Source organism: Talpa occidentalis, unplaced genomic scaffold, assembly GCF_014898055.3.
Source record: "Talpa occidentalis isolate TD23 unplaced genomic scaffold, MPIMG_talOcc4v2.1 talOcc4.6, whole genome shotgun sequence".
In the NCBI taxonomy this organism is placed as follows: Eukaryota; Metazoa; Chordata; class Mammalia; order Eulipotyphla; family Talpidae; genus Talpa; species Talpa occidentalis.
This window is the reverse complement of record NW_023604972.1, coordinates 122,834,158-122,852,540: the sequence shown is the minus strand read 5'-3', so window position 1 is coordinate 122,852,540 and position 18,383 is coordinate 122,834,158. Positions and strand designations below refer to the sequence as shown.

Here is an 18,383-nt window from a genome sequence, read left to right as displayed (position 1 = left end):
CCACAACTTGGATCGACAGCACTGTGTTGCCTTCTCCCCAAGCTTTTTCCAGGGACCTAAAATCTTGGTAGACTCTGGCCAAGTGCACAGGGTCACCGTCTCTGAGGCTAATATCCTGAGGCCAAGCAGGACTGCCTGCATGATTTGAGGAACTCAATGAAAAATGAAAATGAGGAGTCCCGTGTTCAAAACTTAAGAATTTCAAGATGGTGACAGCAGAATGTTTACCAAGAGCAGAACCTGCTCGGGGAAGGGGACCCTTATCTACTACCCAGTGACACACCCATAAGTCTGCCCTGGCACCAGCCTCCTTATTTCTTATCACGTTTGTTCAATTGTAAAGTGTGGGTGAGTTAGTTTGTTCTTGACCCTGAAAATGTGACCCCAGAGAGGTAGTTTAGACAGGGCCAATATTGTGGAGCATTATAATATAATTTATTTTCTAGCATTAAAGATCAGATTCTGTATCATGGAGTTGTAATAATGGCTACATTGTTTAGACACAGAGTGTGCCCGTGTCCAAAAAGGGCTTATGGGGGAAAGGCAAGGAAAACCTCACAACTATCGAATCAACTTCCTGTTCCTCTCTAGAATGGCCAGGCATAAGGTTTACACACCCTTGAAATAAAAGCAACTAATTTATAGCTCTTGAGCAGCTTATTATCTTAGCCAATTCATTAACCAGGTAAATTAGAAATCTGTTATCAGGTATTTAGTAGTGATTATAGTTCAAAGTAATGTGGTAATTAACACTTTCTCTTCCTCCAACATGAAACTTTCAGAAAACTCTACCCCCCAAAATCTCAGGAAGCTGCATGACAGAACCTGCAAGGCATTCCAGCTGCTGCCCCTAGGTGGTGGGGGATAAGGGGTGTCTCTGAGTCTGGAGTGCCTGCTACTGTTGAGGTGGGGGGTCTGGGACAGGTCATGAACTGCTGTGTGTTTTGGGTCTTCCCAGTTGTGAGCAAAGGGAACAGTGCTGACATCGTTGGTGGGAGACTAAAATAAAATAACATAAAGAACTTTGTAAACTTTAAAAAAAAGCCTATACACATATCATAATTGTTGGTGATATGACCATAATAGACACTGGGATGTGCTACTAAGGGAAATGATCCGGAACTAAATATATATCCTGTTTTCTTTCAGAAGGAAATAGTTTGCTTTCCTGTATCTAGGTTCATAGTGTACAAAATGTTTCTTAGAAAAGGGAAAATATTATCTTTATATCCTTCAGCCAAAGGCATACAACTGTCTTTTGTTCTGGAAATTGTATAAGCCTAATAACCCCTCCATTCTAAGTATCACTATAATAAACCATGGATTAGAGGAAAGATTGCCTGCCCAACATTGTAGCTCATTTATTTCAAGCAATATTTTAGATTTCAAATTGCATTGCAACAGCAGGCTTTGAACACGATGTTGGGTGTGACTGAACTTAGTGTTTATCTGATGTTCACTGATACCTTTCCCGAGCGTAGACCTAGATATAATTTGCTCAGAACCTATACATAAGTGACCCTAGGTCAATTAGGACCCTCAGAGGAAGTATTAAGGAGGAAGGTTTGTATTATTCTTAACATTTTGAAATGTGAGTGTGTGGTGGGGGGGGAGGGGTTTAAATCTGGGGTGGACAGTTAAATCTACCCAAGAAGAGACTACACAGAAGTAAACTGTGAAGATTCCCTGCTTGTGACTGGAATCTATGAACTTGATGTAAGAATGCTAATTGCCTAAAAACAGATGAAAAGCTGCCCATTGCATTCACCGTGTTTATGGAATGAGAGCTTAATTAGTAAAACCTCAGAAACCACTGTTGCAGATGAAAAGAATTCAGCTCTTCAGCAATTTATTAACTACTCATACATATGGAACTTGATTTAATCAGCCCCTTTGATGATCATGCTTTGAAAGGGTTACTCAACTTTATTATGAAAACCACATTGTGGTGCTTCCAGGTTGGTGAAGATGTGGAGATTTGGAGAGAATGTCTGGAAAGGTCATGGAGGGTCATACCTCCCTCTTGCCCCATATCTTATCCTATACATCTCTTCCAACTGGCTGTGTTTGTGTTATATCCTTTGTAAGAAATTGCTGACCTAGTGAGGAAAAAACAACAACAACAAAAAAAACGCAGGATGTGGTGATGATGAGCTGAGAGGTGTTCTCCAAACACCTGAGTGGCCAGCTAGGACTCAGCTTGGGATCTGAGCTGGTTTCTACCTCTGTAAAATGGGGCGGTGGGATTCAGCTCTTTTTTGACAACTCCACTGGTTGTGAAGATGAAGTGAGATCAGTGATTCAACCATGTTTTGTAATCTGTGAACCAGGTAGGCAGAGCAGATGAAGAAGGAAGAGTCACAGGTTTGATGATTGAACTAGCATCATGTGAATTAATTCAACTTAAATTCCTCTAGACATGAACTGTGTTTTTAGAACTTAGTATGTCTGGTAATAAATATCAGAGGGAACATATTTAGGAATTGTAGCTTATTATAATATCCTGTCTTAAGGATGAAAGAGACACCAGAGAAAGAGTGAGCTTCAGTTACTCTTAGAATCAGTTTTCTAAATGCTCCCGCCCCCCACCCCCACACATATACTCTGTGAAAGAGATCCAGATATTCGTGGCTGCTAGTGACTTGGCTGAACATTAACATATGGATGCTGCAAATGGACTTGCAAAAAGGCAACTCTCCATAGCAATGCAATTTTCCATTGCTTCACATTTATCGCTTGGAACTTGGAAGTTCTCACAGTGCATTAGGCCCTATTTAGAACACACTGCTCTCAAGAAAGCTGCTACAAATTTACTGAATAATGAGGTTGGGAGTGGGAGGACTTCCAGGAGTCATGGGTGGATTAAAAGATCCTTCAGGAGAGGGAGCAAGTTTTTGTAAGTTTGGAAAGACAAAGGCCAAATAATTAAAGGGACTCAGTCGCTCCACAAATATTTATTGCTAAGGACACAGTGCTGTTCCAATTAATCCTCATGATCTTACGTTTTATTATGGAAGCTAGAACAATAAAACCAGGAAAAATAAATGAAGCAGAGACTTACAGTTAGTGGTAAGTGCTACAAAGAAATGATGAAGAAATATGGTGGCCAGCAATTGGGGAAGGAGTTTTTTGCATCTGATGGGATGGCTGGGAAGGGTGAACACCCAGGAAGGCTGAGCCCTAAAGGATGAAAAAAGTGAACACTTAGGGAACGCCGCTCCACCGAGGCAACAGCAAGTGCCATGGTCCTTCAAGGAAAGGACTTAGCATGTTCAGGGAAGAGAGAGAAGATAAATCTGGCTGGACCCCAATGAATAAGGAAAAACTTGTGCAAGATGTGGAAAAGGGCCATGAAAAAGCAGATCTTAGGGGGTCTTGCAGACTGAAGTGAAAAGTTTGGGTTTGATTTGGAGCTTGGTGGGAAACTATTGAAATGTTTGAAGCAGGAAATTGATTTATAGTGTTCAAAGAATACTTTGCCTTTGATGGTTGGGCTGGAGAGGTGTGTGCAGGGAAGAAGGGGAGCAAAGAGGCTGGTGGGAAGTTTTGCCATAGCCCAAGCGAGATGGACATGGAGGGGTGGAATTCCTTGGAGCAGCTACATGACCACTGAAGTCTGCTGTGATGCTGTTAGCCTATTTCAATCTACTGTGCTTTCTCTACCAGCTGCCCGATCGGCGAGTCAAAGACTCTTTTCATGTTGGCAACAAGCATCTGGAAGAGAAGAGAAGGGCTGCTGATGACTAAGAGAGGCCCCTAATAGGAACTATGGACAAGGTACCACAACAATTTGACCACCTCTCCAGGCAGGAAAATTCTAGAAGCTGAAGGGTTCAGGGTGTGGAACATGTCGAGGTGGGAGGGGGGCAGGCTGAGATTTACTGTGTGATGATCTGAGGTCAAAATGTAAGACAAAGTGAACATGAAGAGGGTCTGCATGACATTCTGGAGCAGGGGAGGGAACAGTGGCAGCAGCTGAAGAGTAGGTGATATGAACCCACCCTGAAGTGACAACACCTCTATATGCCTTCCAGGATTTTTAAAATAATTAGCTTAAATGATTTTTAGTGGTTCACAGACTTCCCAGAGACACCATAGTAAGATTCCCTGATCAAATTCCCAAATTCTCATTCCTTTCTGTATTTCAAATATACTTTTCAAAAGTCTTGTTCCAACATAGACTGGTGAGTTGACTTGGCAGCCTGTATAATGGAAAGAATGCAAGTTTTGGAGTCAGAGAATAATTTGTTCAAAACCTGCCTCAGCTGTGCTCTCACTCCATGGTCTTGGTCAAGTGGTTTGCAGTGCTTAGCCGACATTTACACATCTATGCGATGGGGTGGTGAGGATTATGAATAATACTTGTAAAGTGTCTGATTCCCGCTTGTCACTTGCTAAATATTAGCTTTTTCATTATAAAGCCAAGAGTATAGATTTCTTTCTCATAGGAAATAGATTCATTATTCAAAAGAAAAGAGAAGAAACCTCTTTTGTACATTGGCAGATCGGGTCAAGTCTTGACATATAAGGGCAGTTGCATAAGAAGTTCCAGGTGAGAGGATGAGCAGGCACAGACCCTTCCTATTCCCCTGTCGTGGGCGTCGCTTACAAAGATCCAGAAGCAACATGCTCATTGCACCCACTCACTAAGGCTTACCTTCCTTTTGGAGGTTATGGATGGAAACTATTAGAGTCAAGGAAATGACTGAAATACTTTCCCCCAATCATGAAATGATGCCTGTATGAAAGCTCCAAGAACATTGGCAGCCTCAAAGCTCACCAGGTGGTGAGCCTGAATCTATTTGCTTTTCAAACATAAATGAGGATGGTTCTTTAAATTTAACTTCTCACTGCGCCCAGAAATGAAAAATTCCAGCTTGTCACTGATCTCTTACAAAATTTGGAAGAAGCTGCCTCCTTTTGTAGGCAGGATTCACATAAAACAGCCCGACTCTGCCCCTTTCCTTTGTTTGCTCCATGTTTGGTTACAATTAAGTGTTTCATTCTTGAGGTTTCTTATCCACTGAGCAACCCTGTTGAAGAAGAGTTACTGGAGGTTAATTTCTGCCTTTGCAAAGCAGGAAAGAGCTCCATCCACCCCCACCCCACCATCTACCTCTGTCTGAACATTAAATCACAGACTGGAAGCTGGACTGCACCCCACTCTTCAGCCCTTTGATATTCCTTCCAATTTCCCAGTGAGCAAAACACTCAAACCAGAGAAACTGCATCACAGTTTTTTGAACTGTTGATCTTTGCTTAATTTGTTGATCCCTATGACTAGTATTTTCATCAACTTTCCTAGTTAGGTTAGAGCTTGAAAGATAAAGCAGTGTCTTTTCTCGTAACTACGAGAAAACAAAATATCAGAAGTCACTTTTATGTTTGGAAGTTTTGGAAAGAAATAGAGGGAAATGAGATACACCCAGGAAGGAGAACAAGAATGAAGATCTGGAACAGGTTGAGTCTATTCCTCACGGAAGGAAAACAGGTCATCATTATGACTTGAGTTGTTTTTTTTATGACTCTTGGCTGTAAGATCGTAACACACTTGTCAGGATAGATCAGAGCAAGTGGGTCACACTGCTGAGCAGAGGAGTCTTGGTTCCCTCGAGGTCACCTCCCTTGAGCTTAACTGGACCACTAAAGTCTTTAGGAGTGCTGAATTTCCTTACCTGATCTGGCTGAAAAATTTCTCACCTCAGGCCCAAATTCTTATCAAGATTCTTCAGTGAGTAGGTCTTTCTTACTTCCTGACTAAAGGTCATGGGTTACCTGGAAGAAGTAAGCACAACACCATTATCACCCACCAGAATGTCAGTATCACATGGCTTCCCACATCAAAGGCAGGGGGAGAGTATATGCAAGAGGGAAAGTGGACTCTGACATTTCAACAAGACCAGCAGGGATGGAGCCTAGGGTGTGGGGTTGGGGGAGGTTATTTGCTGCGGGGGAGGACCTGGGACAGAGCCCTTCCTGGTCACAAATCCCTCATTAAACATTTACTGAGGACCTTCTGTGGGCCAGACACTTTACGAGGCACTATGGACCAGAGTCATCAAAGATACATTCCTCAGTAAACAAATAATGAGGACTCTGCATTAAGTGACATCATGAGAGCCAGTAGGTATGACAATGGAGATATGCCCATGTTTGAGGGGAACACAGGAAAGGGTCAAGCCCAGGTTTGGGGAAGAGGAAGATGGCTAGGAAGGGCTTCCTGGAGGAGGTGATACCTGATCCATGTTATTTTCTGTGACAGATGCCATATTGCAATGGTTCTATGACACACTTTCTTTTCCACATTGTAACATCTCTGAAAGTGGCATTTGCCTTATGAATCAAAGGAGACACAGTAGCTGTGGGTGCAAAGGTGCAAACTTGGTCAGTTCACATGATTTATTTGCAATATTTCAGGTAAATTTAACTGCAATTTAAAAATGTCTTTAAGAAATTATCTATGATTTGGTGTTACAGTGAAAAGCTATTATCTACACAGAAAAGCATGAGAACATTATCTGTAAGGAAAGCAGATATTTATCACTGCAGGAATGATCACAGTTTTATATTTTCCTTACAAGATAACAAGTGTTTACTAGACTCAGGAAAGATGATACCTATAAGTTAATGAAGCTGTGTTATATTTGGTTACTAGGATACCAAAGAAACAATTACCCATCACACACTAAGCGACACAGATAAAGGCAGGATAAGTCACTAAACTAGAGAAATAGATACAATTACATATCAGAGGAGCAAATGGTACTGAGCCAAGCATGTCACAGGACTGTCCGTAAAGCACCATGGCTTAAGGATGGTAGTTGAAAAGCAGGATTTTTTTTTCTTTATTGTGACAAATAATGGTGCCTTAATTTGATCTAATATAGTGTTTGTTTGCAACGAACAGGAACTCACTCATTCTAGCTTAACTCACTGCAGTGGAAAGCTAGAGCGAGCTCAAGCAAGCCCATACAAGCCAGATGCCTGTGCACGTCTCCCCAACTTTGTATTCAGTGATACCAGAAGAGCTTGAAATAGGTCATGGTAGGAATATCTACACCTTGGATATTGGCAAATGCTACAAATCAGGACCTTATTGTTTTATTAATGAGATGTCTTATCAGCATGCAACTGCTAGTGGGGAAGTTTGTAGATTATACAAGAGGGTGGCCCACAGGGCTAAGCACAGCACAGTGAAGGTATCCACAGCCTCTGCAGCACCAGTTTGATCCCTGGCTGGCCAGGGAGCTACCTACATGGCATAGCAGACCTCTCCTGTCTTGCCCACTGCTCCCCTCAGCAGTGTGTTTCAGTAGATCGGCCTGTTCTGTTTCCTGCTCTGTCTCTGGTGGATCCTCTCACCCTCGCACCTCTGGCCTGTACCCCAGTTCTTGTATGCATAAATAAATCTTTTTTTTAAAAAAAAAAAAAAGAAACCTTGCCAGGTAATGTAAAGTTATCAAGAATGAAGATACCTTTCTATGTTTTTTTTTTTTTTTTAAATTGTATCATTTTTATTGAGGTAACTTTGGTTTACAACACTGTGTAAGATTTAGGGGAACAGGTTCGCACCTCTTCGGAGGGATGTCGCCACAGCATCCCCAACACCAAAGCACCCAGCGTCCTCCACCTAAGCCCACTGGGCCCCCTCCTCTTACTTTGTTCTGTGTTTTCCTCAATCTTGCCAAGCCACATTGCTTTGGAGATCTCCACATCACTCCATTCTTCTCTCTCTACTGATTTATGGCCACCCCTGGTGCCATCAGACTTGGGTAAAGTCCCACAGTGTGTAGAACTGCCTGTTCTAGAGCTATGACTGGGGAAGTTTCTCAAGGAGGGAATTTAGGGGGTGGGGAAAAGTGGTGAGTACCTCAGTCTCATTCCCTTTTCTTTTTTAAGATTTATTTATTTATGCATACAAGAACTGGGGTACAGGCCAGAGGTGTTGGGGGGGGGGTGAGAGGATTCACCAGAGACAGAGTGGGGAACAGAACAAGCAGACTGTCTGAAATACACTGGTAAGGGAAGCAGTGGGCGAGTCAGGAGAGGTCTGCTGTGCCATGTGGGTAGTTCCCTGGTCGGGGATCAAACTCGTGCTGCAGTGGCTGCGGATAGCTTTATAGGTTGTGTCTTAACCCCTTGCACTACCAGGGAGGCCCTGAAGCTCATTCTTAAAGAAAGCTGGGTGAGGTAAAAAAAAATAGGGTGGGAGGTTGTTTCCAGCACAAGGCATTGTGTTTAGGGCTGGTAGAGCAAACAGTGGGGGAGCAGTGGTGACAGCTGAGGCTGAAGAGAGGGGCAAAGGCCAGGCGCGAGGGCCTGGGGTCTAGGCTTTTGTTCTGCCCATGAGAATGTTACAAAATCCAAAAGTATCAAGCCTGGAAGAAGTGAAATTGGATGGCGCCCACAGACACGCAAAGTCCAGGGAGGCACTGTCTGCAGTGGGAAGTGTGCTGGGGAGGCAGGGGGACCCATTTGCTGGTGAGGCAGGGGAACCCTTGAGTTGCAGCTATGTCCAAGGACTGACCCCTTTTCCACAGTGTCGGTGAGTCGTGTATCCTCCCAAAGCCTTGGCTTCCTCATCTTCAAAGAGCAGATAGATGATACCTAAGCTCTCACTACCTCCACCTATGTCAAAACCCTTTTAGGACTATAAAATATAAGGTATTTACTCATCTGTAAAATGAGGGGGTTGGCCTAGATGGGATCTAATATTCTGCCAGTGCTAAAGTTCTACAACTCTATTATTATCATTACTATCTGATGATCGTGCTAAAATTATGGGTTTTCTGAATTTGAAACACCCTTCTCTCGTCTTGCCAAGGAAACAATGTGATGCACTTAGCCTGGGAAACACCACTTCCGAGATGATTGTTTCCACAGAAACACCAATAACCATCAAGTTATGCAGGCATGTGAACTGTTTGGGTTTGCATAGGAAGAGGATTTATAAGCCAGGAATAGACCCAAACCCCTCAAGGATTATGCTCAATGAAGTAAGTCAGAAGGAAAAAGGAAAATATCGCCTGGTTTCACTTGTAGGAGGAATATAGGGGAACCAAACAAGGGATCAGGAAAACAGCAACAACAATAATAAAAAATAAAAAATAAAAAATAACAGGCAACTATAAATCAGAGACATTCTGCAGGGGAGGAGGAGGCAGAGGGATCAAAACAGGGGTGGGAAGAGCACAAGGGACTATGGCGATGGTGCACAGGTGACTTGGTGGTGAGAATTTCACAGGGACTACACCTGAGAGGAGAAAGAAATGAACAATAATGTAAAATATATATAAATAAATAAATTTAAAAAGAAACCAAACCCCTCAAAAAGAATAAAAGGCTTCTTTCTGCACATTGCATGTAAATATGTAAGCAAATCCCCTATTTGGTAACCTGTCATTTAAAAAAGAATATATTGCATATTATGCTTCAACTGAAATGCCAAAAGATTTAAAAGTGGTTTTAGAAAGCTGTGGATAAGGCTTGGAATTTTAAAATGATGAGGTCTAGAGATTTCTTCCATTCCTTACTTGTCCTTCAGCCGCAGTGTTTAGTGCTCGGTAACTCTCTTGTGCTTTAGGAAAAAAGAAGGGAAACACAATCCTCTTCCTAAAAATGTGGTGTCTAGAGTGGTGCAGTCCATGACCAATGATAAACTGGGACTTTTGCTGCCAATCAGAGGGCTCCCCACGTGTCAGGCACCAGGCAGAGGACTTGCAGCGTCTTACTTAACTCTTGCAAAACCCCTAATAAGGCAGACTCTCTTATCGGCCCCATTATACAGATAAGACACTGAGGCTCCAGGAGTCTAATTGGCTTGCTCAGGGCCCCATAACCAGCAAGTTATTCAAAGCCATAGAGCCTGACTCCGGACTTCAATCGGTGTTATCTTCCATGCTTGCTTGCCTCTGCTACTTAATGTTATTTCCTAAAAAACACATTTTCCAAAGCAAAAGATAACCTCACCACATGGACTAAGAGACCTCATTAGAAACAGGGGCTCTGTGATACTTTGTTTATAACAATTGGGGATGAGTAATACTAGCAATAGTCTTGGCAGACACAAACTGTCCATGTATTCTAGAATGATCAGCCTAAAACATCAGACATTGTGTCCAGGGAGGATTCAGACTTTCAAAAGGTCTGTTGTCCCATAACAAGTGGTAGGCCTTCTTAACCCAGTTAGGAAGGATTTGGAAAGAAGGCAGGAATTCCCCATCAGAAACCTAGAGTCTCCTTAGAAGCTGGGTGAAGCATCTATTGCAGCTCTTTCTTCCTGTAGTTCAGAGTGGCAAAACTTGTGGAAAGTAGATGAGACCCTGTGGAAGATCCTCTCCCCATTTTCTAAGCAAAGCCCTTTAATCAAGTATCATTTTCACATATATTTAAATAGAATTTTAAAATACACTTAGAGAAAACCAAAACAAACAAAAAAAAAAACCAACAAGAAACGCACAAAAACTATATTAGAGTCTCCTTTTCTTTGGTTAACCATAAATGTGTGTGATGCAAAAAAGCCCATGGTGGGGAGGAAAATAATAATGCAGCTTGGTAATATGCTTCTATTTCTAGAACATAATTACCAAGAAGAGAGATCAAGTGGCATATATTTACTTAGCATTTACTACGTGCCTACGTGCATGGGATAGAAAATAAAGGCAGTAAGATCTCAATTAACAGATCTCGGGGAACTAAACATTGTGAAAACAAAGAAGCAAACAAATTTTCTATATAAACTATGCAAGCAAAGCTACCTAGGGATGGGGGGCTGAAATTAAAGGAATGTATAATTGTGAACAATCCTCTCTTGCCAAGTCTTTGAGGGTTCTTTCCTCCTTAGGGGGGAAATAACCCCTCTCGAATTCTTTCCATTTTCTCTTTCCCTCAGCAGACTGTGGTGGACTCCCTGGATCTCTGGCAAGAAGAAGGGACTGCAAATAGGAACTAAATCCCCCTAATGAGCCATAACTCTAGCCAGTATTTACATCAGTTTTATCATTCCCCCAACTCTTCCTACCTCCCCAGTCAAAACAGAGCATGTCAACCACTAGTTCACACTGATGACTAGATTGGTCAGTCATAGTTCAAACAAAGCTCATTCACACTGAAAGTGACCTCCATCATGTTTTAATATTTTAACTTTCTTTATTCCAATTGTGGGAAAGGAATTTCAGATAGTACTAAGCAGATTTTAGGGGAAAGAAAGGGAATCTAAGATGACCTTAGTGCTTATCTAGCAAACCTTGAAAGTCTCAAATCTCTTTGGAGTCCTTCTATGGCTGGAACAAATGTTGGTCTCTTATTACATTTTAGTTTATTGATAGCACCCAACATTGTCACAAATTATCTTGCTGTGTTGTCTTTATTGCACTTTCCTCTGAGCACTGTGAGAGTAGGGACTGAGTTTTCTAGTTTGCCCACTAAGGGAGAACAAGCTGACCAGAATGCAGAAGGCTGTCAGAGCCTCAGTACTGAGTGAGTGAAATAGAGAGTGAATATGTATGGCCACCTGTTTAATTCCTCAAGAGCAGTTGGCAGGCCATGCAAAGTCGACTAATATTTAACAAGGGAGCCAATGGGGAAAGGAAAGTCACTACAATAAATGATGCTGGGAGAACTGAACAGCCACATGCAGAAGAATGATATTATATCCCTATTTACACCACTTATAAAAATTAACTCAAAGTGGATTAAAGGTGTAAATGTAAGGCCTAAAACTGTAAAACTCCTAGAAGAAAACACAGGGGGGAAAAAAATCTCCTTGACATTGGTTTGACAATAATTTTTGTATGGGAAGCTAAAAGCACAAAAATCAATAAGCAAAAAAATCAATAAGTGGGACTACATCAAACAAAAAAGCTTCTGCACAGCAGAAGAAGCAATCAGTAAAATGAAAATATGATTTATGGAAGAACAAAATATTTGTGAATCATTTATCTGATGAAGGGTTCTTATCCAAAATATATAAAATGCTCCTATAACTCAAAAAACAGTCTCTTTTAAAATGGGCAGCGATACCAGAAAGACATTTTTTCAAAGAAGGCGTTCAGATGGCCAACAGGTGCATGAATAGATGTTCAGCCTCACTAATCATCAGGGAAATACAAATCAAAACCACAATGAGTTGTCAACTCACTCCTGTTAGAGTGACTATTATTAAAAAGACAAGTGACTACAAGTGCTGGAGAGAAAGTGGAGAAGAGCAGAACCCTGGTGCTCTGCTGGTGGGAATTTAAATTGACAAAGACAATATAGAAACCAGTATAGGGCATCCTCAAGAAAATTTAAAATAGAATTACCATATGATCCAGTAACCCCCTTGTGGGTATATGTCCAAAGGGACTGAAAACAGAATCTCAAAGAGATAACTTTGTCCCCATGTTCATTGCAACATTAAACACAGTACCCAAGATAAGGAATAATCTAAATGTCCATCAACAGATGACAAGATAAAGAAATTGTGAATTTATATAGAACAGAGTATTGTTCAGACAGGAGAATGAAGGGTCTCTTGCCATTTAAAACAATATGGATGAAACCTGAGGGCATTATATTAAGTGAAACCAAGACAGAAAAAGGCAGGTAAGGTATCTTACCAATTATATTTAAATCTAAAAAAGCTGAACTTGTAGAAGCATGAAGCAGAGTGGTAGTTACCAGGGACTTGGGGGTGGAGAAATGGGGAGATGCTGGTTAAAGGGTACAGTGATCAAATGAATAAGTTCTGAGGCGCTCAGGTACAGCATAGTGATTATAGTTAATAACTGTGTTACATACTTGAAAACTGCTAAGAGAGTAGATTTGAAATGTTCTTACCATAAAGAAAAGGTAATTAAGTGACATGACGGAAGAGATAGCTAAAGCCAGGGTGGTAAACATTTTGCAATATATGAATGTATCATCACACAGTGTTATGTGTCAATTCTATCTCAATAAAACTGGAAGGGGGAAAAAATGGCTGACAGGGATGGGATTTGGAGATCCCAAGGTCCACACGTGTGTTGGTTTCTCTGACCTAAACCAGAGGACAGACTCTCTGAGAAGACTTTGTTTTGTTTTCCATCCCTTTGACCAAGATCTGGGACAAACACATTTTTTTCTTGGCTTCTTTTTGCCAGAGGCTGCGTTTCTTTTCCTAACCCAACTTTTTTTTTTTTTTTAAGATTTATTTATTTATGCATACAAGAGCGGGGGTACAGACCAAAGATGTGGGGGGTTGAGAGGATTTACCAGAGACAGATTGGGGAGCAGAACAGGCAGACTGACTGTGACACACTGCTGAGGGGCGCAGCGGGCAAGACAGGAGAGGTCTGCTTCACCATGCGTGTAGCTCCCTGGCTGGGGATCAAACTCTTGCTGCAGAGGCTATGGATTGCTTCACAGTGTGGTGCTTAAACCCTTGCGCCACCAGGGAGGCCCCAACCCAACTTTTGACTTGAGTGTGTGGATGTTTGAATCACCTACCTTTTTCCAGAACCCTAGCTCTCATTCCCACAAGACTTCACTCTATTTGACCCACAGAGAACTGAGCTCCCAGGAGCAGGGGGTACCCCACTGCAGCCCCAGGCTTCAGGATTAACTTACCACTCTGGTTTCAGCTTTTTCTTGCCTCCTGTAAATCTCACTTCCTTTCTTGTAGTTTAGCATTCAATCAAGTGTTTGGTATATATTATTCTATGTTTTTATGTATTTGTATAAGGGAAAAGCATTCAGAATTGCCAGCCTTCTATGTTGCTGAAGCCACAAGTCCATTCCCAGCCTCCGCTTGCAACCTTTTCCAATTATGTCTGAAGCCATTGTGCAGTTGCTTCCACTGGGGGGTACAGAGAACATTCTTACATTGGTGCCTCTATAAGTGAGATGCCAGTAATTATGGGAATATCCTGTAGCAAAGAAATTTGGGGACTGGGCCTCAGAAAACTGGGGCTGAAACTTTGACTGCCTCTTAGACAGCCCCCTAAAACTCTTTGTAACTTATATTTTTATCTGCAAAATAGAATGGTAAATATTGCCTTGTTTCTTATTTTTTGGAAGGTAAAAATGTGGCGAATGGGTGTAAAAGTGCTTTGTTAACTGGAAAGAGTGGAATCGATGCAAGCCATTCTGTAATTAAGCTAAGCACTGTAGCAAGGTTCACTTGCTAAGGGAGAATGTGCTAGACTGTCATAGGCCTACTCCTGGGGTGGCATCTGTCTAGTTATGGTATCCAGATTCATTTGCAAGGATTAAAGATTTAATTTTTTAGTAAATGAACACATAATCAATAACATAGTATCTTCCCTCTGCTATACTAGTTTAAAAGGTTAGAGTTCAAATCACACAAACCCTATATAAATTGTGTATTTTTGCAATATAGGAGTGTGAGCATAGGTAAAATGTTCTGGGAATGACACCTCCCTACCCTAGCAAACAAGAGAGCAAGCCATCTGCAAGGACTTGAAGTCTGGATAGTTTATGCCAACTCTGCAGCATGCTGGTAGCCAGCCTTCCCAACCCTCGCTAATGACCAAGGAGCTGGATAAAAAAGATTTAATTAATGGGTATTCAGCCTTTGTAATTTTGCAGTACATTCTTTAGAAAGAGAGAGATTTAATCTCTGCATTGCCTTCCTCTGCGCATAGATATTATCAATATATCTTTAAGTCAAAACAACTTAGAACCAGAAAACCCCTGTCAAGATAGACCCATTTTTAATGTTAATGATATCTCACTGTTCCTACCTATATCAACTAAATTCAAACTGGTGTTTGCTCAAATTGTTCTCCCAGAGTAAAATCTGTCAGACTGTGTCCTGAGTTTGAATGCTCTATTTAATTCTCTAATAACTCTATCATTAAGATTTTATTTCCCATGAAGAGTTGTTCAGCAGATTAAAATATTTATGTTCATTTTCATTTATGTCATTTCTTCAAGCCCTTTTTGTAACCATGAGGTAGATGTGCTAAAAATTACAGCTGTACAGAGCTATAGTTTAGCTGTAGTGTAGTTTAGCTGTAGGGTCGTGGGCAAAGGCAATGTTTGCAACAGTGCAAAAAGGTAAAAGTGCCTGGCACAAAAGAAATCTGTGCGTGAATGTGGAGATTCTGCCCTAAATTCATGTCATATACTCTCCCTAAATAAAAAGAAGCTCCTTCCCTGAGATTCAGGGAAAACTCATGCAGACCATGAGTTCTGCATTCTCCATTGCTTTGTCAGGCAATAATTTTCTTGCTCTGCTTAGCAAACCTGGTTTCTGAATTTTTGGCTTTTGGTCATCAGGTCAATGGACACTCACCCTCTGGTAACATTTTCATATCATCTGAGTTCCTCTGGTCTTTAGAAAACCACCTTCCTAACTGGCCCTCTGTGTCACCTTAATTGTAAGTCAGCTCTGAGCATCTCCAAGCTCCCTCTTTTGCTGCGGTGTCTATGCCTTCTGTCAGTGGCCCGTCCTTTCAGAAAGGACAGTGACATTCCATCTTCCTGTGTAGATCTGTGTACGGGGGTCCCTGCCTCCACTCCCACTGCTTATATATACTGTGTTTTACAAACCAAAAAGGTTTGTTTTTTTTCTCTAATGTTTCGGAGCTTTGTTGCAGATAGTGATTCCCAAAACAAGCAGCTTCACAGGGAATTTTTAGAAACACAGAACTTCAGAATCTCAAGCCTCCCTTCTGAATTACTAAGTCACAATCTGCTTTATCAAGAGATCCCAGGTGATTCAAAGCCTTAAATTTTGAAAAGTCCAATCTAAAAATCATCATCCTAAAAGAAGACTTTTAACCAATGATTTACAAATGTGTTATGTATGAGAGTCACTTAGAATGTTCTTTAAACATGCACATTTTCAGACCTCCTCACTAGAGATCCCAGTTCAGTATTTCTGCAGACAAACACTCTGAGAAACTCACTTTCAAACAAAGAAGTGTAATGTCTACCCTAAACATTCCACAAACTGAAAGTGTTTTTAGCATGTTAGGGAGATTCACTTTTGACACACTTGCCCACGTGTAAATTCAATACATATTTTCCCTCTCCGAAATTCTTTGAAGGATTCCTTCAACAAGACTCCTATGTGTCAGAGTCCTTCCTCAGATTTCCCAAGGGCAAATGTAACCTTCCAAACTTTTCTTGTCTAATGTCAGTCCTGACCTCCACCTTTGACCGTGTACGCTTTTTAAAGGGAGTCCCAGCATGAGTAGGTTTGAGATGAGGGAGTCAGTGACCACCTACTTGGCACAGCCCTGCATCTGGTCACACTTTTCTCCCCATACCTTCTGAGGGGGAGTAGGAAAGTGAATGGTATTTAAAACATGGGAAATTCTTTCGAAATGGTTATTTCATTAGATACATGTCACTTGGTTTCTTCCCATCTCCCTGCAACCAGAAGGAGCTCACAAACCAAGCTGAGTGTTCAAATTGAGTTCAAGTTCTAGCCTTAGTGTTATCTTACTAAGTGACCTTGACCAAGTTTCTTAGCCTTTTCTAATCTATTTCCTCATCACTATATGGAAAGAATAAGAGTGTTTACCCTATAAGGTTGTCGTGAGGATTTTCATAATTGATACTTGCAATGTATTCTAAGTATTCTGCTCCCTGTTTGCTGCAATATAGGCATTTGATAAATTTTAACCTATATCTAGGAGCCAGATGTCTAGCTATGGGGAAGGGTACTTTGGGGGTGCCATTGAACTGTGCTTCCCCTTTTGGCAGTCCCTCCCCACCTTAACTTTGTGCTTGGCTATGCGGTTAACCTGGGCCAGTGGGACCATGAGGTTCACAACATAAAGTAAGAGGAAGCTTTGTAAACACTTTCACACTGGGACTCATCCTTTTGGAATACTCCTGAGATACAGCCACCAGTCCCTGAAGAATCCCAAGGAACCATGTAAAGGAGAAGTCAGGTCCCAACCACCCATGCCTGCTGAGCTCCTGCCAAGGATACACACCCACTACTGACTCTGTAAGTGAGATCATTTCAGACCTTTTAGCCACCCCAGCTCACACCACATAAAGCAGAAGAATTAGCTAGCTAAACCATAGTTAGGGAAAAAAAAAATATATATATATATATTGTGGCTGTTTGAAGCTATTAAATTTTGAGGTTGTTTGTTGTATAACCACAGATAAGGGGAGTATCCATTCTCCCCTTTTCCTTTTGACAGAATCCCAATTTCATTTGATGTAAAATATATCCAGCTGAAAGGTCTAGATTTCCTTCCTTTCAGATGGGAATAGCTACGGGATACAGGTGAGATTTGGCAAAGCCAAATATAGTGCTGACAACTTAGAAAACAAAGTAGAGTCATTTTCTGCCTTATTTTGGTGGCTCTCTGCCCGTCTTTGTCTATTGGCCATCTCCCCAAATAGGTAGGATTTTCAATCTCCCAAGAGGGGCTGATGACATTAGCTGAACTTTCCTCCCGCTGGAACACAGAATTGATGTTGTATGTGGGTAAGCCGCCTGGTAACAATGAAAGGAAAATCTAGAGAATCACAGAGATCACAGATCTGATAACCTTGAGCTACTGATCCAAAGCACACAACCTTTCAAAACAGGCCTTTATTTTGTGACCATCACTGTTCTCTTGAAACAGGCTGCTGGTAGCCCTGCTGCTGCTGTTGCCATCACAACAGTACTAACTAGCATAGAACTGCAAGGTGTAATCATTCTAAAACAGTAGCTCTTTAGAATAGGAATGCCTGTGGGTGGAGAAGAGTTTCCTTATATTTTGTTTCCCGTAGCACACTGCTTCATAAGATTTCAACAGAATAGTAAGTGTTACATTTCAAATGTCTTGGATTGTGGGCCAACATGGCTTAGCCCAGCCATGGAACAGTGCCGCAGATGTAGACAGCAGGTGGTCATTTGCTGCATTCTTTTCGTGGGTCTCTGTCCATGTATGTCTAGGCCATCCAGACCATCTAGCTTCCAAATAGATTGGAAGCTCTTGAAGACTAAGGACATACCATATTTTTTCTTTTTATGTGTGTTCAGGGCTATACCTTGCATATTAACTCATAAATAAAATTTTCACATAAGACTTAACAATAGTAAAAACTGCAGGGTATAATATTTTAATAGCACTTGAATTTTGATATATCCCACTATTCCTTTCCTCTGATTTTATAATTCTCTTCATTTTTCTATCTTCATAATTATTATCAGTATTATTTACTTAGTTCATATACCATGCCAGGTACTATTATCAATGCCTCACATGCATTAATTATTTAACTTCCAAAATAGCCCAAGAACTAGGTACTAATATTCCTTCCCCCCCCCACCCATTTTGCAGATGAAGAGAGATTATCTGCCAAGAGTGATCTGCCCCAAATTGCACAAGTGGAGAAGCCAAGGTTCAGCCCCACTACCTGATTGCTTTTCTTCTTTGTTTGCT

At 41.3% G+C, this 18,383-nt stretch overlaps 1 long non-coding RNA gene across 2 annotated transcripts in view; it reads left to right on the top strand.

Annotated features, from left to right (window-relative positions):
* The window catches only part of LOC119260956 (uncharacterized), a 38,741-nt gene extending 20,358 nt beyond the window's left edge, over nt 1-18,383 (top strand). For both annotated transcript variants that reach the window (XR_005128867.2, XR_005128866.2), the window contains 2 exons: nt 3,667-3,777; nt 18,282-18,383. This is a non-coding gene — a long non-coding RNA (uncharacterized LOC119260956). The remainder of the gene's footprint in view (nt 1-3,666; nt 3,778-18,281) is intronic.